Source organism: Neofelis nebulosa, chromosome 8 (assembly GCF_028018385.1).
Source record: "Neofelis nebulosa isolate mNeoNeb1 chromosome 8, mNeoNeb1.pri, whole genome shotgun sequence".
Taxonomy (NCBI): domain Eukaryota; kingdom Metazoa; phylum Chordata; class Mammalia; order Carnivora; family Felidae; genus Neofelis; species Neofelis nebulosa.
In genome coordinates, this window is record NC_080789.1 from 90,203,675 (window position 1) to 90,226,434 (window position 22,760).

Sequence of the window (22,760 nt, forward strand, 5' to 3'; positions counted from 1 at the left end):
CTCTTTAAAAAAAATTTTTTTTTTTAATATTTCTGAGAGAAAGAGAGAGAGAGAGAGGGAGACACAGAATCCAAAGCGGGCTGCAGGCTCTGATCTGGTAGCACAGAGCCCGACGCGGGGCTCTAACTCACAGATCATGACCTGAGCTGAAATCGGCCGCTTAACAGACTGAGCCACCCAGGCACCACAGCTCTTAATAAAGGAATTTTGTACAAATAAGGTAACACTTCAGTCTTTAAAAAGACACAGAAACATACTTTAGCCAATTCAGATGGAAGTTTTCTGACAATCACTGAAGTGTTTTTTCCAGTAAAAAAACAAAAAAACAGTAATCAACTCAAAATGAGCTATGAGAGAATTTGCTTTTTCTTCTTTTAAACAAATGGAGGTAAAGCCAAAGAGTGAGGAAAATATTCCATAAAAATATTTAAGTTTTCCTACTCTCCATCTTTAGGGAATGGTCTGAACACTTCTAATGTAAATACTAATATATCCCTGCTAAGAAGGGACTTGAACTTCTAAAAACTTAAATTAAGTTTAAAAAAACAAAACAAAAAAAAACCTTGGGTGCCAGACATTTCATTAAGACTAATGTTTGTATAATAAACCCTTTGCTTTAAAGGAAAAAAAAGCTTTCCTGCTTTCTTTCATACATGTGGGTTATTATTAATACTATTATTACTATTGATTTTATTTACTATTTTAGTAGCAAAAAAAATTACTTCTTAGAATAGTAAATTATAAAGCTTTTGTGTTCCCTATCCCCCTTCAAATTAAGTTTAATTTTAAAACACCTTATTATAAAGCATCAAGTTTAAAATTCATACTTACTGACCCAGTAATTCTGTAACTGTGAACTTATCTGAAGAATGCTTTAAGAAATTTATGTTCAATAATGTTTTTTATAGAATTAAATTAACAACAAGGATTAGAAAAACTAACCACTGAAAGTAGGAAACAAATGAACATATTATGATATAGAGCTATACAATACTATGCACTCATTATAAGAAATTGTCACCAGTGGTTGGAGAAAGAAGGGCGCGAAGAGGTAGGGAAGAGAGTTGAGGAAATTTCCAGTCCTTACACTCTTCAGACTTTTCAAAACTTTCTGGGCAAACTATGAAAGGGTAGGTAGATTATGACCACAACTACACGAAAATGGGTGATGATGAAATTGTGGGTAAATCTATTTCAAAAAATATTTTAATATTATGGGTATATCACTGTTTTAACTGAAAAAGATAAGGCAATTTTTCTAAGCCTAAATGCCCAGTCTGCTTCTTTTGAAATCCAGATTTTAAGTAAAGGAATAAAGAACAGAATTGAATGCACAGCTGTTTGCTTCTAGGAATACACACAGGCAGAAATAAACAGAGGGAGGCTAATGTCTGTGAGATTGGGCTAACTACTTCATTCCCAGCTGTGTGTTAATTTGTATTATTAAACAGTAACAAACCCTTTTTATGATCATCAGAAGCTGAGAATTTCCATTTGTACCCAGCAAAAGTTAAAGGCACACTAGAAAATACTTGGAATGTTAGATTCAGTAATTTATTATCTGGTCTGTGTTCTAAGTTGTAAAACATCAGTTGAATTATTCAGCTGTTAACTCTAATTTAATGCCATTTAATATCAGAGATGCCTGATCACTTACAAGTGGCTTAAACTATAAGAAAGATGGGCAAGTTAAAAACCATACCCTGTTTTCCATGGTAAGATAATTAGGTCCATAATAAAGCAAGCCGGTATTGACTGAGGTCAGTTTATGCCACTGGATCATAACTGCAAAGAGTCCTGTTCTCTACTTTTCAAAAACTATACAAGATTCCTATGACAGCCACAGAAACCAGAGTGGCAGGGCTATGTTCAGACCCAAGTGAGGCAATACTACGGAAGGTGAATGTCTTTATTATTATTGCTACTTTACACACTAGTTTTGGGTTTGTTTTCTTATACACAGAGAACTGTAAAGTCAATGGAAGCCCAGAACTTTCAAGAAATCAAGGGGGGGAGAGGCATTCAAAAATGTACCAAAAACCAGATACTCTTTAAACTATCAATTTTTTTGGGGGGGGCGCCTGGGTGGCGCAGTCGGTTAAGCGTCCGACTTCAGCCAGGTCACGATCTCGCGGTCCGTGGGTTCGAGCCCCGCGTCAGGTTCTGGGCTGATGGCTCGGAGCCTGGAGCCTGTTTCCGATTCTGTGTCTCCCTCTCTCTCTGCCCCTCCCCCGTTCATGCTCTGTCTCTCTCTGTCCCAAAAATAAATAAAAAACGTTGAAAAAAAAAATTTAAACTATCAATTTTTTAAAGCCATCAGCATAAGATGACTACCTTTACATAGAACATCGGTTACCTTTTCTTACTGGTTGTAAGAAAATACATGAAATTTCCAGCTTAATTTTATGGAATTAATTTTTTAAAATTTCATTATAAACTTGATCCTAGGGTTTTGTTTTTTTTTTTTTAATTTTTTTTTCAACGTTTTTTATTTATTTTTGGGACAGAGAGAGACAGAGCATGAACGGGGGAGGGGCAGAGAGAGAGGGAGACACAGAATCGGAAACAGGCTCCAGGCTCCGAGCCATCAGCCCAGAGCCTGACGCGGGGCTCGAACCCACGGACCGCGAGATCGTGACCTGGCTGAAGTCGGACGCTCAACCGACTGCGCCACCCAGGCGCCCCAAACTTGATCCTAGGTTTATGGCAATAGCTGCATTAGCTGAAATGGTTAGAAGTCTTTTTGTTTGTTTTTTTAAAGCTGGTCATAACAGACACAATATTGGTTATTTAAAATGATTAATTAATTCCATAGTTGAGTTCCACTCCTATCTTTTATTAACTCTTTCTGAATTGGTGAATTTTAAATAATCTGATCCTCTATTATTTATACTGTAGATGAAAATTTTACCGTAAATTTACCAAAATTTACTTCAACTGCTAAAAGATATTTTTGGGTAGGATACAGACCCACAATTGCCAACCTACACCAAGTTTGAATCCCAGCTCTGCTAATTCTCTAAGGCTTAGGTTCCTCATTTGTAAAGAGATGAAATGCTTACACAGTCGCAGGTACGTAAAATGCTCAACAACTGGAGGGGAGGTCCATATGGTGTGTGCAATACATGACATAATACATACAAAATACAGAGCTGAGTGCCTGGAACATAGTTACATGCTCCACAAACAGCAGACACTGCATAAAACAAGTAGACAAAAAGTTAAAAATAACATGTACAAATGAAAGTAGTTTCTTTTTTTAAATTTTTTTTTTTCAACGTTTTTTATTTATTTTTGGGACAGAGAGAGACAGAGCATGAACGGGGGAGGGGCAGAGAGAGAGGGAGACACAGAATCGGAAACAGGCTCCAGGCTCCGAGCTGTCAGCACAGAGCCCGACGCGGGGCTCGAACTCACGGACCGCGAGATCGTGACCTGGCTGAAGTCGGCCGCTTAACCGACTGCGCCACCCAGGCGCCCCACAAATGAAAGTAGTTTCTAATTCAAATAATTGTCTTCTCAAAATCTTAAAAAAGCACCACTATTATCATGCAATTTGTTATCCCCTAGCATCTAGCATTCTATCTAGCAAATAACAGATATTGGATAAATATTATTCTATTACTAAATAATGACTATCAAAATCAATTATGAAGTTCTAAGAATAACTGGTTTGTAGATCTTGCCTATTTCATCTTTACAGCCCACTGCCTGACAGATTATGTAACACAGTTAATTTCATCTTTTCTCATTCAATTAAAAAACAAATTTACTTAAAATTTTCAAACTTTTTTTTTTTAAGTTTATTTTTATTTTGAGAGACAGCGAGTGAGCGAGCAGGACAGAGGCAAAGAGAGGGAGAAAAAGAATCCCAAGCAGGCTCTGCACTGTTATCGCAGAGCCCAGTGTGGGACTCTATCTCATGAACTGTGAGATTATGACCTGAGCCAAAATCAAGAATCAGATGCTTACCTAACTGAGTCACCCAGGTGTCCCAAAGTTGTCAAACTTTTGATTTGTAATTGGAAACTCATTACAAGGGGTTTTGTGTTAGGACTATGGCATACACAAGGGTAAGGGCCAGGTCTGTTTGGTTCATTACTATTTTGCAAAGCCGGTCAATATTTAACATATATTAGGGGCTCAAATGTTTGAATAAATGCATGAATTTTTTTTTCATGTTCTATATTAAGAGGGAAACAAAACCATAATTCCTAACCGGAGTTCATACCCAACAAATGCATGAAACGACCATAATGAGAAAATTACTGCTGGTTAGTTGTACTTCAATAAAAAAGTCTTGGCTTGGTAGACGTCAATTATATCTCAATAAAGCTAGAAAAAAGAAAAGGAAGTGACAAGTACAAAAAGCCAATGGTTACAGTAAGGGACCAACAGCAAGCAGTGGTATCCTTTTGGCTGCCAGAAATATTTTCTTTAAATGGAATACTGATTTTTTTGTGTACTTTCTTACTAAAACTAAAACATAAAATTCAGTGTCATATATAGTTTCACCACTAAACCTGAGAAACTCTACACAACCAACTTCCGACACTTCTATAAAAATCTCCCAATTACTTCCTCTTCTGTTTCACAGAAGTTGTAATGACTGGCTTGGTTCCAGTCCCCAGTGGGGAGGGGGGAGAACCAAAGCAAGGAAATGCTCCTATCTAAGCTTTTTGAAGGGAGGCCCCTGCAATACTAACTCTGTGAGGTAATAACTGATACAGGAAACTTCAAAAAAAACTGTAAGATGGAAACTACTTCCTAATACAAATACTTGTCTCAAAAAGCAAACAAAAATGACACGTAGCAATGATAACAATTACCTTCTCTGTACACCTGGGTCTAACTATGTAAACTTAAATGAAAAGGACCGTTCATTCAATGCACACTTTTCAGGAATGTCTCTGAAGATAAACAAAATGTTCAATCAGAGGTGAGTTATTTTCAGAAAGCCATGTGAGTTGTTTCAGGGGTTATTAGGATATTTGGGTAATGTGTTATCATGCTCAGTTTCACAGAAGTCAGAAATTGTTACTGTTCTTCCCCATGTGTCTGATTCACTATGATGATTATGAGAAAGTAATTCTACCTCTCACAGAATCTTGTCACCTAAATGAAGGCTTTTGCAACCCTGAGTGCAGAGTAGACACAAATTCTAGATAGATGAATAATAATATATGCCCAAGGTTATGATTCACATCTTTAAATTGTTACCTTCTTTTGCAGAAGAAAATATATTCCATTTGATTCGAAGTCACATTTAAAGTCATGATATAGGTGATTCCGAAGCCTATTTAAAAATCTATAGATCTTGGGGCGCCTGGGTGGCGCAGTCGGTTAAGCGTCCGACTTCAGCCAGGTCACGATCTCACGGTCTGTAAGTTCGAGCCCCGCGTCAGGCTCTGGGCTGATGGCTCAGAGCCTGGAGCCTGTTTCCGATTCTGTGTCTCCCTCTCTCTCTGTCCCTCCCCCGTTCATGCTCTGTCTCTCTCTGTCCCAAAAAATAAAATAAACGTTGAAAAAAAAAAAAATTAAAAAAAAAAAAATCTATAGATCTTATTAAAAACCGTTCCAGATCAGGAAGAAGTCCGACTAAAGGCTAACAGAGTAACACCACACAGGACCTGAAGAAAAACCAAGGTGGAGGGACTTCATAGGAAAGACTTGCTTGCCATCCCTGGCATCCATTTCCTTGCTTCCATCCCTGGCAGGGCCTCTGACTAGACACAGTTGGGTTCATTATTCAGAAGTATCTAATAAAAGTGTTTTTATTTAATCTCATGATCAAAACAAGTTTGGGATTGTCCAGATTTCCTTCTTGCCAGGTAAAGTAGCTGATATTATAAAAACACACCTCAGTTACTTTACACAGACCTTGTGAGGTCTCCCAGTATGTGACAATGAGCTATCAGATAAAAACTAAGAGTTCAGACATACATCTTTAAATAATCTCTTTAAAGATAGGCAACTGAAGGACACTGGAGTATCAGTGCCACTCTGTTCCACCTACACCCCCCCCCCCCAGTAGAATTCCTCTTATTTTCTGACTCTTCCTTACTGTATCTCACCCCCTTGCTTCATTTTCCTTCCTAAGCCTTAGTCCTGCCTCTATGAACCATAGGTTTAGCCCAATACTGACACCAAAAGAGGTTTCTCTCTCTCTCTCTTTTTTTTTTTTTTTTTTTTTCAACGGTTTTTATTTATTTTTGGGACAGAGAGAGACAGAGCATGAACGGGGGAGGGGCAGAGAGAGAGGGAGACACAGAATCGGAAACAGGCTCCAGGCTCCGAGCCATCAGCCCAGAGCCTGACGCGGGGCTCGAACTCACAGACCGCGAGATCGTGACCTGGCTGAAGTCGGACGCTTAACCGACTGCGCCACCCAGGCGCCCCATCTCTCTCTCTTTTTTTTTAATTTTAGAGAGAGAGAGTGTGTGTGTGTGCAAGCGGGGAAGAGGGGCAAAGGGAAAGAGAGAGAATCTTAAGCAGGCTCCACAATCAGTGCAGAGTCTGATGCAGGGCTCAATCCCAGGATCCTGGGATCATGACCTGAGCCAAAATCAGGAGTTGGACACTCAAAGGACTAGGCCACCCAGGTGCCCCAGAAGTTTCTCACTCTTATTTAGTATTAACTTAACATCAGGGCAAGCCTATGATTTCTCTGTACTCACAAGGTACAGACCTTAATTACCTTAATTACAGAAGGCACTCAGTGTTAGGTGAAGTCTTGATAAAAAATTACATTTTATTTTAAGCCACCAGAAAGCTAATATAAATATCAGACTACTAGTACGAGATTCTAGTTAAGTTTAAAAAACACACGGAACATCCTGCTTCCATCGATGAATACAAACAACAAAACAGCAAGAAGTATTTAACCAGCATATTTCACTATGCCAACTACACAAAAAAAACAATCTCTAATCTTCCTTGGAATTACTTCTTCCAAAATTATGAAGACCTTTTATCAGGCATTTCTTCTAATAACTTCTTACTAAGTTTGTGGTACATACTGAAATCTAGGTCTCTTATGAGTCAACTACTAAGGTAAAAATTTATTATCTACTGCTGTCTAAATATTGAGGCCTATACAATATAAAAGACTATAGATTATCTTCTTAAAAGAACAAAAAAAGCAAGAGAAGAAAGTATAAAAGAGAAAAGCACAAAATAAGGCATAATTTTAAATACACCAATGATCACAAGAAACATAAGTTGACTAATTTTCTAAATGAAAAAAATTTTTGAAACTAGATATCTACATGCCATTTAAAAGAGATATATAAAAGATGGATGGATAAACAAAGGTGGTCTTCTTTTTTTTTAAACAAAAGAGTAGAAAAGTTGTATTAGACAAGTACTAAATAAAAGAAGGCTGGTATGATATATTAAAATCTGACAAAATAAGCAAGGCCTTGAGTATAAAGGGAGATCAAAGTCCCTTCTAATGATAAAATGCTGAATTCATTCTGATGACATATTCTGCACTTAATAAAACATATCAATTCCACACCATAGTCATCTGCTAATATAATTTCCAAAGTTAAAGGGGGGCACCTGGGTGGCTCAGTCAGTTAAGCGTCCAACCTCATCTCAGGTCATGATCTCATGGTTTGTGGGTTTGAGCCCCGCGTCGGGCTCTGTGCTGACAGCTCAGAGCCTGGAGCCTGCTTCAGATTCTGTATCTCTTTCTCTCTTGGCCCCTCCCCTGCTCATGCTCTGTCTCTCAAAAATAAATAAACATTAAAAAAATTTTTTTTAATTAAATGGACAGAACTTCAAAGAGAAAATGAAAAGTCACCATAACAGCAAAAAATTATAACTCCCCCCAAATTATATCAATACCTTCCTCAGTAATTAATTCCAATCTCATGTAAACTATCTCAGAACATAAAAAGTGGAATATCCTCCAATTTACGTTTTAGGGCAAGAATAACCTTGGTATTAAAGGCAGACAATGATGACAGTACAAGAGAAAGAAATTATAGGGCAATTTTGCTTATCATAAATGTCAAAGTCCTAAACAAAATATCAACAACCAATAGAGCAATGTATAAAACAGAAAGTACATCATGAGGGGTGCCTGGGTGGCTCAGTCGGTTAAGCGTCTGGCTTTGGCTCGGGTCGTGATCTCGCGGTTTGTGAGTTCGAGCCCTGCGTCGGGCTCTGTGCTGATAGCTCAGAGCCTGGAGTCTGCTTCGGATTCTGTGTCTCCCTCTCTCTCTGCCCCTCCCCCGCTCATGCTCTGTCTCTCTGTCTCTCAAAAATAAATAAACATTTAAAAAAAAAAAAAAGAAAGTACATCGTGACCAAGTTAGGTTTATTCCAAGAATGCAAGGTTGGTTTACCATTAACAAGTGTATTACATAATTCATAGTAATCCACTGAGTTAGCAAATTAATAAGTCATGTCAAAAATAAAAAAATTTAAAAAGACATTTCAATGGATGCAGAAAATATACTCAGTAAAATTCAACACTCACGCACCTAATATATTAAAGTTCTTACCAAACTAGGAATAGCAGAGAATTTTCTTAACTTGGAAGGGATACCTTCCAAAAACCTTCATTAAATAGCATTCTTATTTATTATTGGCAAAGTCAGAAGCAGTTATTTTTAAGTCAGAGAGGTAGTTGCTTCTATTTATCACTCTACTAGAAGTACTAGCCAGCAATACAAAGAAATACAGGGACTAAAATGGAAACAGATAAAAAGGACTGGAATGAGGGGGGGAAAAAAAACCCTATCATAACCTATAGAAGACTGCTAATAATTACACTAAAATTAAGAATTATGTTCATCAAGAGAGCCCTTAAATAAAATGAAGGCGAGTTACAAACCTGGAGAGTAGATTTGCAAAGGTGATTATCTATAATTAATAAACATAAAAATTATAAAAACCGTAAGAAAAGATGCCAAGTAAAGCAGACAATATATTAATAGGTGTATCACAGACAAATACACAACAGACCTAACAAAAGATGCTAAATTTTATTAATCTGGGAAATCTAGAGTAAAAGCCACAATAAGAAAATATCTGACAAACAGCAGATTGTCAAAAATGTACAAACCAGACAATATCAAGTGCTGACACAGATATGAAGCAACAAGAACTCATATACTGCTGGAGGGAGCTTAACAGTACAACCACTTCAGAAAATAAATGTATTCAAAAATTAAAATGCACATACCTTACAACCTCAATTATAGTTATATATTCTAGAAAACTTGCAAATGTACATGAAGAGACATACAATATTGTCCACATAATAGCCATAAAATAGGAAACAAATGTCCACTAGTGGTTAAACTGTAGTATAATCGTACAGTGAAATACTACAGTCATAAAAACAAACCACATCAACTTTGGATAAATCTCCTCAAAAAACTGTGTTTAACAAAATTAACAAATCACACAAGAATAACTTCACCACTGTAAAGTTAAAAAAAAGCAACAGGGGAAATTATTGTATATGGACTCAGACATATGTGGTAAAATTTCAGAAAACCATGAGAAGGTAGGTTATAAACACAAATCAGGATGGTGGATGTCTCTGAGGAGGGGGCACAGAAGACAAAGGGATGGGACCGAGTAGGGGAAAGAGGGGGCTTCAAAGATCGAAGACATGATCTATATCTAAAGCTGAGTATCACGTGCATGAGTATTATGTATTATCTGACAAATGTTATATTTGGCATGTATTAAATTTTTTGTAATGAAATAAAATACATACTCAAAAAAGGCTTAAAAATTCTTAGCATTAGAAGTAGCAGTAAGATGAATAATTACTTGATCCACAGAGTTTAAACTATTGCTAACTGCACAAAACAAGCTAGATGAGCAAGCAGTTAAATTACATAGATTTTAACCTGCCTTGCTTCTTTCAATGGAATAAGTCTGACCAAAGGGTTAAAGGCCACAAAGTAATTACTATTAATTATTCTTTATTCTTTATGTTAAACGGTCCCTATTTATGAGCTTATAATCAAATACTTTTCCTAATTTTACTTCCTGGTGGTTCCAGGAATTTATAAAATCTTCCACTGTTGTCATTCCTACTCTGTTGTCTATTAGATAACTTTGAGGTTTAAAGATTATGAAATCTTGCTCTGGTTCACCACACAATTTGAACTTCCAAAGTGACTAAGAGCAAAAGGAAGAGATTAAATATTTACATTTAAAACATCTACTTCTGCTAATACCAATACAAAAAACTTTATGACCAAAAAATAGAAAATACTAATTTGAAAATCCTGATCTTTGGATTTCAGTAACTAACAGTACTACATAAATTAAATCATTGTCCTCTAGTATTTGCATATATCATTAATGTTTGACATTTTTAAATACTTTTACATTTTAAAAATGTCATTTCTTATTTAAAAAAATACTTAGACATTCTGAAAAACCTCCAATGAAAACTGAAACTATTTAATGAGTGTATGTCTGCTTACTATGTAAGCCCTTAAGAGTTCAAAATAGGTCTACCTCAACCCCATTCACAGAGGCAGAGACCAGAAATTCCTGGGCTGACCATTGCCCTTGGCCAAATGAAAAATGGCCTCTGGTCATTAGCCCCAGGGTCACTTCTGTCAGACTCTACTGAAACTAAATCCATCAAGCCCCTGGAAGCACAGGTTCATACCATCACCATTCCCTTTCTCAATCCATCCCCTGACCCAGCATTAGCCCTACAAAGGGCTTTGTTCTCCGTCCCCGACCTAGCCTCCACTCCACCTTCATTTTGTAAACTACACTACCTATGAAGTGGTGCTCCCTAATTAGCAAACTTCCCGGTACTGGCAACCTTGTCTCAAAGCATTACCCCAGTATCCTGGCTGTCAAGGACTTTCTCCAGAGGACATGAGCTGTACTGCTGCACACTGTCAAACAGCAGCTGTTTAGTTCCTACCCCTCAAGGTCCTTCAACCACCTGAGCCATTCATTCATGCCCATGCATGCCCATAACCTGGCACAGTGATCACACTGCATCAACACAGCCCCTAACTTCCCAGCACACAAGTTTAACTACTTTCCCTCTGTGGATTCTCCGGTCTTGAGGGAATCTCTATTCCAGTCCATCAGATTCTTACTTCATCTCCTTCCTTCCCAGCCTGAAGTCCAAGGGTCTAACATTTCAACAAATTTATCACACCCTAAAGTCTCCTGCTCATCTGCCTTCCACTGCATTCATGAAAAACCCTCTGTGGCTCCAACTATTCATTTTCTCTGAGCTCTAGCGGCCCATGAGCCTCCCTCAGCACTGCATAAATACTTCATGAGTGTCTGAGTGTCTACAATGTATCAGAGACACAGCTTATAACACTCTTACCACAAAATTTTCATTAAGACTGTTCAACAAATGGGGCACTTGGGTGGCTCAGTTGATTAAGCATCTGACTTGGCTCAAGTCATAATCTCATGGTTCATGGGTTCGAGCCCCACATTGGGCCCGCTGCTGTCAGTGCAGGGCCCGCTCGGATCCTCTGTCCCACCCACCCCCCCACCACCACTCACACACTTTCAAAAAAATAAACATTGGAAAAAAAAAAACTGTTCAACAAATGCTTTACTAAGCATCTCCTAAGAAGAGAAAGGCACTATTTTAAGTTCTGAGAATTCAGTAGTGAACAAGTCAGAAAAGGTTACTGCTCTTATGAAGCTTACATGCTAGTGGGGGAAGACCAACCACAAAAAAAGTAAATGAACAAGAACTTGAGCCAGTGCTATGTGCCATGAGGAAAATAAGACAGCAAATACTGATCAATGGGTTTTAGGTATGGGCAGGATAGGGGAGGGGAGGTCTTCTATTTGAAAGAAACACACTGAAACCTACAGTATCTTCTCCACCACAACTCTCCACAACAAAAATACTAGGGCCCATTCTGAACCCTAACCAGACATAGCCTCAGTGAGATTACCAAACCAACTAAATACATTATCAAAAGAAAAGAAAATAATAACCCTACTCTACAGGAGTCAGAAACTAACAGATTTAATAACAAAGAAAATCCTCCACACGTCCATCTAATTTTCTATGTAATCAAAGGAGTACACGGATCAGCAGTTTGGCCATGATCAAGTGTAATCCCTTATTTAAGACTAAAAACCATAAACTTCAGCTGGGTTCAATAATTTTTTTTTTTGACATGTGTGCTATATGCATTACAAAAATGTTCCAATTCACCACCTCCCACCCTCTCCCACCCCCATATCCACAACCCTTGTGGTGTGAGTTTCCAATTCCTCCCTCAAAAGATGGGAGTCTGTTTCTCCACTCCTTGAATCTGAGCTGGCCTTGTGACTTTCTCTGGCCAACAGAAAGCAGTGGAAGTGATTTTTCTTCCCAGTTGTGAGCCCAGGCCTCAAGAAACCTGGAAGACTTCTGCTTGCTCACCTGGAATTTGCCTTCACCACAGGAGCAAGCCTGGGCAAGGCTCCTGGAGGATGAGAGATCGTGTGAAAGCCAGTCCAGTCATTCCCACCATCCCAGATAATGGCCATCCGAGACCAGCCAAGATCAGCAACTTTCCTACCTGACCCACAGCTAATCTTAGACAAGAGCAACCCAACAGAAACTAGATGAATTGCCCAGCCAACACAGGGATGTGTGCAAAATAACACAGTTATTGTTTTTAAGCCACTGAATTTTTAAGTGGTTTGTTATATAGCAATAACTGATAATGGCAAGATTAATTAAACATCATCTATTCGACTCAAATAATCTATTACATTTCTATTTTCATGTTTTTGAGGAATTAAAGCCAAAAATTGTGAACTATTTTAATAATTAGGCTTTTCTGCAATGAGGCTTTAAAAGCAGACCAGGCAAGAACTGTTATATACAGAAAGGATTTAAAACCTCATCAAAGGATTTTACTTCTCCTACCAATACTACTGCTTGTTTTCAATTAGAGTTTTTCTGTTTTTTGTTTGTTTGTTTTGTTTTTGTTTGGGGGAGGGGGGTTGCAGCTCCACTGACAAAGGAATAGCAGCTAAACTGAAAATCGCTCATATTGGGGCTGACTTGAGAAGGTAAAAATCTGGATTATTAGGTAAAGGTTCAAAATGACCTAAAGGTCCTCAGTAAAAGAAAAAAAATAAGTAGTTGATTTCCTTGTCCTTTTATCATTCTTTTCTGAAACACGGAAATTTCTCCGTGTGAATGGTTTCTGACAAATGCATCTATTTTTCAGTAAGGATTTCATTTCTTGTTTGCCTACTATCTCTCACCTCCTCCAACTAAGTTTTGGAAAATAGATACAGTAAGTAGATGTTCTACCCCCACCCCCTTCCCATTCATCTGGGTAAGCATAAAAGGTTTAGTGACCTGAACTGGACGAGGCCTGTCCTGCTTTCTACCCTGTGGGGCTGTTCTAAGAATCAAATGAGAGGGAGGGAGAAGAAAGTGTTTACAAGGAATGTGACCTCTCTTGGCTCACCGCCCACAGTTCTCAGTTCCAGCCTACTCCAACCACTCCTGGTCATGGCCTGGCCTGTGCCAGTCAGCAGAGGGTGCCCGAGAGTGCCTGTTTTCCAGCACTTTTGCTGAGCCTGAATATTAATACATTTTAAATACATTTGCACAGCTGTGATCTCAATTTTTTAACTCCTGTTTATTAACGACCAGGGTTTCAGTTCTTCTCCATCCTTCATTCACCCTCTTCTGCAGATAATTTATTCTACAGCTAAATTTTAAAAAAAATTTATAAAATGTATATTTTAAAAACACCAACATCTACATTCAAAATGCCTTTTCACAGTAACTCCTGGGCATACTATATTATATATTGCCTTTAGCATTCTCTCCTTTTAATTCAGTTCCACTTGCCTATGTAGGAGTCCCTAATGTTATGATGCCTTAAATTCTTCATTACCCTGGAGAATATATTCGAGCTAGGTCCTGCCTTTTTTATCTGCAGCCCTAGACAAGAGCTACTTTACTCTTTAAAGAAAATCTTTCTCAGTGCCACCAGGCAATTCACAAATAAACTGATTTCTAATTCCTAAATCACAAGGCTTTCTTAGGTAGAAAACAGCATTTTATTTATTTTTAATTAATTAATTTATTTTAATATATGAAATTTATCGTCAAATTGGTTTCCATACAACACCCAGTGCTCATCCCAAAAGATGCCCTCTTCAATGCCCACCACTTACCCTTCCCTCCCTCCCACCCCCCATCAACCCTCAGTTTGTTCTCAGTTTTTAAAAGTCTCTTACGCTTTGGCTCTCTCCCACTCTAACCTCTATTTTTTTTTCCTTCCCCTCCCCCATGGGTTTCTGTTAAGAAAACAGCATTTTAAAAACCAAATATAGAGGCACCTGGATGGCTCAGTTGGTTAAGCCTCCGACTTCGGCTCAGGTCATGATCTCATGGTTGATGAGTTCAAGCCCCACATAGGGCTCTCTGCCCGTCAGAGCAAAGCCCACTTCAGATCTTTTTTCTGTCTCTCTCTGTCCCTCCCCCTGCTCATGCTCTCCCTCTCTCTCAACAAATGAAGAAACATTTTTGAAAATTAAATTTAAAAAACCCAAATATGTGTATTATTGAAAATATACTACACTATCACTAATACTTGCTGTTACATATAATAGTAAGTGTTGGTGAAGTTCCTACCTTCAAGAGGTCTAAAATCTACATGGGCTAAAGACTTAAAACGATGTTTCAGAACCACTATCAGTAGCCCTGATTCTTAAGCTGTTTTCCAGCATAAATAACATTGAAATGAATTCTTTTTACCCAATGTTATGAACTTGCAAAACAAATACTCATGTGAGTTAAAATTTTAAAAATAAATAAATACTCAGGTATTTCATACCTACACCATGTTTCACAGTTTTTCAGAGTTTGTTTATATAAATTAACTCATAACATCGTAAGCCTATATAATAGGCAAGACAAAAAGAAACTGATACATAACAGGACTAAGACATATTCTCAAAGTGATATGGTTAATAGAAGTAACAGAACCAGGGGCGCCTGGGTAGCTCAGTCGGTTGGGCGTCCGATTTCAGCTCAAGTCATGGTCTCCCGGTTTGTGAGTTCGAGCCCCGCAATGGGCTCTGTGCTGACAGCTCAGAGCCTGGAGCCTGTTTGTGATTATGTGTCTCCCTCTCTCTCTGCCCCTCCCCGACTCTGTCTCTCAAAAAAACTAAATAAACATTAAAAAAAAAAAATTAAAGGGGCACCTGGGTGGCTTAGTCGGTTAAGCGACCGACTTCAGCTCAGGTCATGATCTTGCCGTTTCTGAGTTCAAGCCCCGTGTCGGGCTCTCTACTAACAGCTCAGAGCCTGGAGCCAGTTTTAGATTCTGTGCCTCCCTCTCTCTCTCTCTGCCCCTTCCCCACTCATGCTCTGTCTTTCTCTCTCAAAAATAAATAAACATTAAAAAAATTTTTTAATTTAAAAAAAAAAAAAAAAAAGAAGTAACAGAACCAATGTCTGACCCATGGCTACTTTCTACTTTACTAGAGTACTCAGTGCCCACAGACTTACAAATTATGTACACTGTGGTACAGAGAGCGCATTCCTCTTAGCAAATCTAAGTGGCTGATAAAGGGCCTAAATCATAGCTCTGAACTCGTGGTTTTCTAGGTGAATGCACACAAGACTTTCCATTGGGTTGTGGCAAACCATATTTAGCACCCATACATACATGAACTTTTAAATCATGATAAAATAAGAAAAAGTAAGCTTTACTAATATGTAACACATGAACTGACAGCAATACATGTACATAATTTATAAATACACATGAAATGGGGGTGTATAATCAAAAACTTTTCACCTGTAGGGTTACAAAACCAAAAATACTTTGGAGATCTCTACTAAGCTAAATGGCTCAGGCATCAAAAATACAAATCTCTGACAGAACAGAAAAACAGAAAATATATGGAAGAGACAATTGACAAAGACATTCAAACTGGCAACAGATAGGAAAAAAGATGCCAAGCATAGCCAAAACCAAGAACATGCAAATTCAAACAAGGTACAATTTTTGTCCATGACATTAGCCAAAACTTAAGTCTGGGAATACCAAGTGCTGGCAAGAATACAAAAGAGGATAACGCCAAACCCTGACTGGTTCAAGGATAAAATGGAAAAGATTTTTTGGAAGACAGCTGGACTAAGTGTAAACCACAAACAGTAAAACCATGAATGTGTCTATCAAATGTTTCCAATAGGTGGCCCAACTCCAATTCCCAAACGAATTCAGGAATTGAATGTACTGTGATCCGGGGCGCTCTGACTCATTATGCAGTCACTTTTGCACAATGCATCGCTTTTTATCACTTTTCTACTTTTTTGTGTGTGTGTGACTCCATGGTCTTAGTGAGAAATAATGTTTTCATTAATCTTATAAGTAGGCATTTTAATAATTTCAATATTTTTAGACCCCATTTATGGTGGAGAGCAGGATTTTACTATATTTACCAAAAGGTAAAATACACATATAGCCTAAGCCAGCAATTCTATATCTAACAAACATTTTCTAAAAATATTTGCAAATGACCACAAAGTTTATGTAGGAGTATGTTCACTACACACTTTTAGAAATTGGAAAAAAAATTTTAAAGCTAAATGTCCAATAATAGAGGTATGCCTAAATAATCAAAGCATATTTTTGTAGCTCCTGAAATTGACTTATAACTACTAATATGAAAAGACATATTAAATAAAAACTACATAGTTTAATCTCAGTTGTTAAGTACAATCTCAATTTTGTTTACACACACACACACACACACACACACACACATGAATGCAGAGAAAAGACAGTATATATAGTATGGAATAAAATAATATTTTCCTTTAAGTCTTCCTTTGAATGCAGTGTTATAGTGCCTACTCAGAAATACTGCCACCGATAATTACTGTTTAAATCACATGAGTTGATCCAAAGGTCAAGTTGACAACTCAGTCCAGCACTTAAAATCTCTCCCCACACAAATACACATGCAAATGCATACATAGGTGAGACTATCTATCATTGATATTTTATTCTACACCAACTGTATTAACTGCCAACATGAAACCAGGACGAACAAAAGGTTAAGACTCATTTTACTCAAGTACTCAAATATTTTTTTAACTATTTGGGCTTACATACAAGCTCATGGATTGCTTTCATTTTTTAGGTTTGTGGCTTTATGGTATACATTCACAGACATTAAAGTACGGTAAGTACAACCAGTATACCCATGTCCTCATTTAAACCCTTACAAACATCACTAGCTCATCACAATATGCTTTTCTATTGATTCAGACAGAAGCTGGTCTCCAAATTCTTCTGAATACAGTGCTCCAAACTGCTATTGCTAAGCAATTAGAGTTGGAACTTATTTCCCATCTCTGGTATTCACAGGCTTGTGTAGTCCTCTCCCCCTTTTGATTTTGGCCTTAGTTTGTGACTTGCTTTGACCAATGGGACATAAGCAAGTATAATGTGAGCAAAGGATTTATAAGTGCTCTGCACTAGAGTTTGTCCTCTTAGAATGTTCCCCCTTAGAAGCCAGCTGCCTTGTTACAAAGAAACTGTACATAGAGCACGAAGTGATGAGAGGCCATGAGACAAGACTGGATATTCCAGCCATGGCCAAGTTCCAGCTGAATGTATCTGTATGAATAACCTCAGTTTTACTACAAAGAACAGAGGAATGGCCTAGCTGAACTCAGTCAACCCAAAGGGAAAAAACTATAAATCACTATTGTTTTAAGTCACTAAGATTTGAGGTAGTTGATTATGTGGCAACAGGTAACTGGAAGGCTAATCCCTGTTCTAAACCATCTGCATCACTAACAACAATCCATGTAGATTCTCTATCAGTTACCTTTAAACTTCACCTGTCCAATCAAGAGTGTTTATTACAGAAATGGGGGCACTTTCAAGTACTCTCAGATACTGCAGGAGAGAACATAAATGTACACAAATCTTCTAGAGAGCAATTTGGCAAAATGTTAAGGTAGTGAAGCTTTTAAAAAGGTCATATCCTTTCCAAATAATTCCAAGTCTAGGAAATAGACATGCATTATAAGAATGTTACATAGAATTTTCTCACCACAATAAAGTAGAAAACATAGCCATCTAAAAATAGAGAAGTATTTAAACAATTATATGCTCACAAGACGGAATATCAGAGTTATTTAAAAATCTTCTCATGAGTATAACACACAATAAACCTAATGAAAATAGTATTCAACACAATATTAGCAATAAGACCCAAACCTTTAAAAAAACACATGTGTATGCATATATACTGAAACATTAACAAATTCTCTTGGCACAACAGGATTGGTTGATTTTTTATTTTCTTCATATTCTTTAGTATTTTCCAAATGCTTTTATTTAAAAAATACATTACTTCTATAATCAGGAAAAAAAAAACATTATATAAAAGGTTGGGAAGGGGCACTTGGTCGGCTCAGTCGGTTAAGCGTCCGACTTCTGCTCAGGTCACGATCTCGCGGTTCTGGAGTGAGCCTCGCATCAGGCTGTGTTGACAGCTCAGAACCTGGAGCCTGCTTCGGATTCTGTCTTCCTCTCTCTGCCCCTCCCCTGCTTGTGCGCACTCACACATACGTGTGTGCACTCTCTCTTTCTCTCTCTCAAAAATAAACATTACAAATTAAAAAAAAAAAAACAGGTTGAGAAAAAAGTACACACATTAAATATAGATTCTTACTTGACTTGGAATCATTATTTTTTGAGAGAGTGCATGCATGTGAGCAAGGAGGGGGAGAGGGAGAGAGAGAATCCTAAGCAGGCTCCACACCAGGCTCAGAGGCCTACAGGGGGTTCCATTTCATGACCGTGAGATCATGACCTGAGCCGAAATCAGAGTTGGGTGCCCAACCGACTGAGCCACTCAGGCACTCCTAGTGAATTATTTTAAATGGCATCATTATTACAATGCATCTATATTTCTGGGATTGAACAAATTTTTCAAAATAAATGTAATACAGGAGCGCCTGAGTGCTCAGCTCAGTCGGTTGAGCATCTGACTTCAGCTCAGGTCATTATTTCACGGGTCATGGGTTCGGGGCCCCGCACTGGGCTCTGGGCTGACAGCTCAGAGCCTGGCACCCGCTTCAGATTCTTAGTCTCTCTCTGCCCCTCTCCCACTCACACACTCTCTTTCAAATATAAACATTAAAAAATTTAAAAAAAAAAAATAAGTGTAGCATAGAAGATTCATTTTCAACAGAGGGAAAAAAAAACTGACTAAATTTAACATGTTACTTTCCCTCTATCATCGTTTTGTACTATGAAGCTGGGAAAGGAGTTCATTTCAAGACTCTGCTATACTGTTCTACTTCACTGTGTTTTAAATTTTAGTTTGAACAGCTTTATAAATAAATATTTATTAAAATGGGTATTATATGCACCTTCAACCAAGTTTAGCAAAAGCTGTTGGAGTGAACTCAGTGTGAAGACTAGAACTATTTTTCATCTCAGAGGAAAAATGTGTAAAGAATCTAACTCTTTTGGAAATTAGAAGAAATAGGAGATATGTAGCAAGCAAGTTTTGGTAGCATTACTCAAGCACTGGTACTATTTGGCAATGAGTCTCAGCAGTGGCCAGTAACTTCAGAAGAACCAGATGGAATCACTGGCCTACCACAGCAGGGTAGAGTTTTGATCACGCTGGGGGTCTACTGCTACTTGTACTAAATCAAAGTTGATTTCTTCCATCTCCTTTGCTCACAACAGCCAGTTTAAGATTGATTTCATAGTTTCTTCTCCAGAATTCAACCCTTCTGCTCCACTGTCCCAGATCTAGGGCTGGTCACTCTGCAAGGTACTATACAAAGCTTCCTTGAAGATCAGTGATACTATCACTTCTTGAAATTCTGCAGATGTTCAGGTTCACCATCTTCCTGGCCTTAAGCACACTGTACTATATTATAAGGGAGGAGCAGCAGACCTCTGATCTTGTAGTCTTTCACACCCTTGCTTCCTATGGTGAACTGGACCTTTCCAATCACATGGTTTCTGGAAGGTTTGCCGATAGTAATTTTGGCTGCAGCCAAGGACAGAAAATTGCTGAGTACCAGAGGGTCAGTCCTTGCTGTGATTCAAGGTGGTCAAAGTCCTGTCTAAGATTTTTTTTGAGTATGGAAAAGAAAACTTACCTTTTGGACTTAAAAACTAAAATGGTATTACTTGGGGCTGGAAAGAAGCTGTCTAAAGTGAAAAAAGGTAAGAGCCTTGAAGAATTCCTTTGTATCCCTCCTGGAATTAATGTGGAAAACCAGTTCTGTTTTTGCATATACCATTGGCTTAGGGTCACTGATATTTGCCACAGTAAGCATCCTGACTGGATGATAAGTGGAAAGCAGAAAAATGCCCTGGGATGTTCAGATTTGGGTAAAAACTTTCTTTTCTTACAATCTGTAATAGGTCTTCATTTCAAACATCTAATTGCCTATTATGTGCCGGATGTGGAAAACATAAAGATTATTATGACTTCAAAGAGTTAAGTGCTTCTGAAGTTGCTGGCCACTTCAGAGAATAATTCCCAAATAGCTCAGAGGCTACTCCCAAATGGCCACACAGTTCCCCAACTGGCTCTGAAACTTCTATCATCTGTACCTCATGAGCACTACTTTCTAGTTCTCTCAGGTTTCTATAGGACCCACTGATTTCAGTATATTAAAGACTGGTCTACATTCACTTTACCCATGCTTTCACAACAGTATGGACTTCAAAGTCTCCCTTGTGTTCTAAAAGCCACAGCAGCCTGATGTGAAAGTTTCTAAATGGAAATGTCATGGCAGTTGGTAAGGTCTGGATTTCAGCTGTCTCCCAAGAGGCCTCTCAGGTCCCTGCATTATCTTGGCATAGTCATGGATCAGGTCCTACAATCAGGCCTCTAGGCAGATCCTTTCTGTCTCACAAAGAATCACATACAGCAAACTTGACAAACGGATGATTTACTAATTCATATAGGATAGATAAATGTCACATGAAGAGAGTATGTAAATTTCACAAGGAGGCAAATTTTAAGGTTTCTGAATAAGCATGGAATTAAGTTGGCTGTCATCAAAACTCATTCAATCAACAAATATTTATTTAAGACCTACTATGAGAAAAGCTTAGGCTGAGGGACTAAAAATACAGCAATGAACAAGACTGCTTTTCATGAATCTTACCTACCATACATACACAGTGTGAGCAAGTAGGCATTAAACAAGCGTTGCCTTGATTCTAACATGTACTTTTTAAATATACTGTCTCTGAAATAAGAATGGAGAGGTTTATTTAATATGGCCATGGTGCTCCCTTCCCCCCCCCCCGCAAAAAGCTGCTATTACATTAACGGTAACTGATCATCAAGCAGCTTAAAAGAAACAGTAATTATGCAATTCAATATTTAAGCATAATCTCGTTAAATGCTAAGAAGGAAAAATATAAGGAGAAAAATCTCACGTGGAAGAGAACTTCCTCTGGAAGGGCTCTGTTAGCTCTCCCAAATCTCCTGATAAACACAGCAAAGTGACCCTTTCAAAGGGTAATGCCGGATCATGTGCCTCCTCTACTCAGCCTGCAGTGGTTTCCTATTTTCCTAAGTAACAGCCAATTACACCAACCAATGAGGCCCCAGTCCAACCCGTCACCTCTCTGATTTCAGCTTTCTTCCCACATTCATTCCTCATCATTGCTCTCCTGATGACCAAACCTTGCCCTATTTTTGTCTTACAGCATTTGCATATTATCATACACTCTAAAATTTATTTACTAATGCTTACTTTGTCTGACATTCTGCACCCCGCCCCCCACCCTGCTCCCCAGAAAGATAGTGTTCTGGTCTATTTTGTTTAGTGATAGATCTTAATCACTAAGGCACATTTAGGAGTTCAAAATGTGTTGAAGAGAATCGCAAGAAAGAATGTATCTGTGAACAAGTGATTGGAAGACCCTGTCATTGGGACTAAAATAATAATCAAAACCAGTTGCTGAAGACTTGCCCTTCCGTAGTTTTTCTCCTTTTACTCAATTTCTATACCACACCAATCCACCCCAAGTCTTCAGACAGGGCAAAACTTTCACTCAGGTTATGGTCCAGTCTCAAGCCCAAGATGCTATTTATTTTTCATTTTTCAGATGATTTTGTGCTGCTCTGTTCTGATCCACTCTGGGAATTTCACTGCTGAACTTTCAGAGGCAGGCTTATTTCTCTGATTTGTTAGAAAGTCCTCTTCCAGTAACCCTCATACTGGGCCAAGTCCGCTCCATATATCTGCTCAAAGCATGATGTACACTTCACAGAATGTATCACCATCTACAAGTACATATTTGTGATTATTTTATTATGGCCTCTCTCACAAAATACCTGTATGCTCCTTACAAGCAAGGTCCATGTCTGTCCTTCACAAAGCCTACAGCACTTGGCACACAGTAAATACCCATAAGTATTTGTTGAATGAATAACTGGATGGGTGACTATGACATTTCTGGCTTGGATGTATACACATGTACAGTCTACTAGGTAGCTGGAATAGGATGTTTTGGGGAGAAAGGGTTGTGTTTCTTGTTTGTGAAGGAGAAATAGAAGATAATGTTGGGAGTGCTTTGGAAAGGCCGATTTTTGCCACCTAAAATGCTATGTCCTCTCAAACAGCTCAAAGACTAAACCATGATTAACACTTCCACCTAGAGCTTCCCCCCACTCCCCTCCCCGCCACCTACTCCCTTATTCCAGTCAGGGTACCAATCATTCTTGTAGTCACTCAGACACAAAGACTTTGA

General features: G+C 38.3%; 1 protein-coding gene across 21 annotated transcripts in view; it reads right to left on the reverse strand.

The window, feature by feature from the left end:
* Nucleotides 1-22,760, reverse strand: part of PLEKHA5 (pleckstrin homology domain containing A5) — a 242,203-nt gene that overhangs the window by 209,610 nt on the left and 9,833 nt on the right. Inside the window, exons 4-5 of one of the 21 annotated variants that reach the window (XR_009265874.1) lie at nt 21,586-22,293; nt 20,929-21,555 (exon numbers count right to left, since the gene is read on the reverse strand). The exons of the other annotated variants lie outside the window; for them this stretch is intronic. The gene's annotated coding sequence lies outside the window, so the exon portion shown is untranslated. Of the gene's footprint in view, nt 1-20,928; nt 21,556-21,585; nt 22,294-22,760 lie in introns of those variants that run through there. 21 annotated transcript variants of the gene reach the window in all.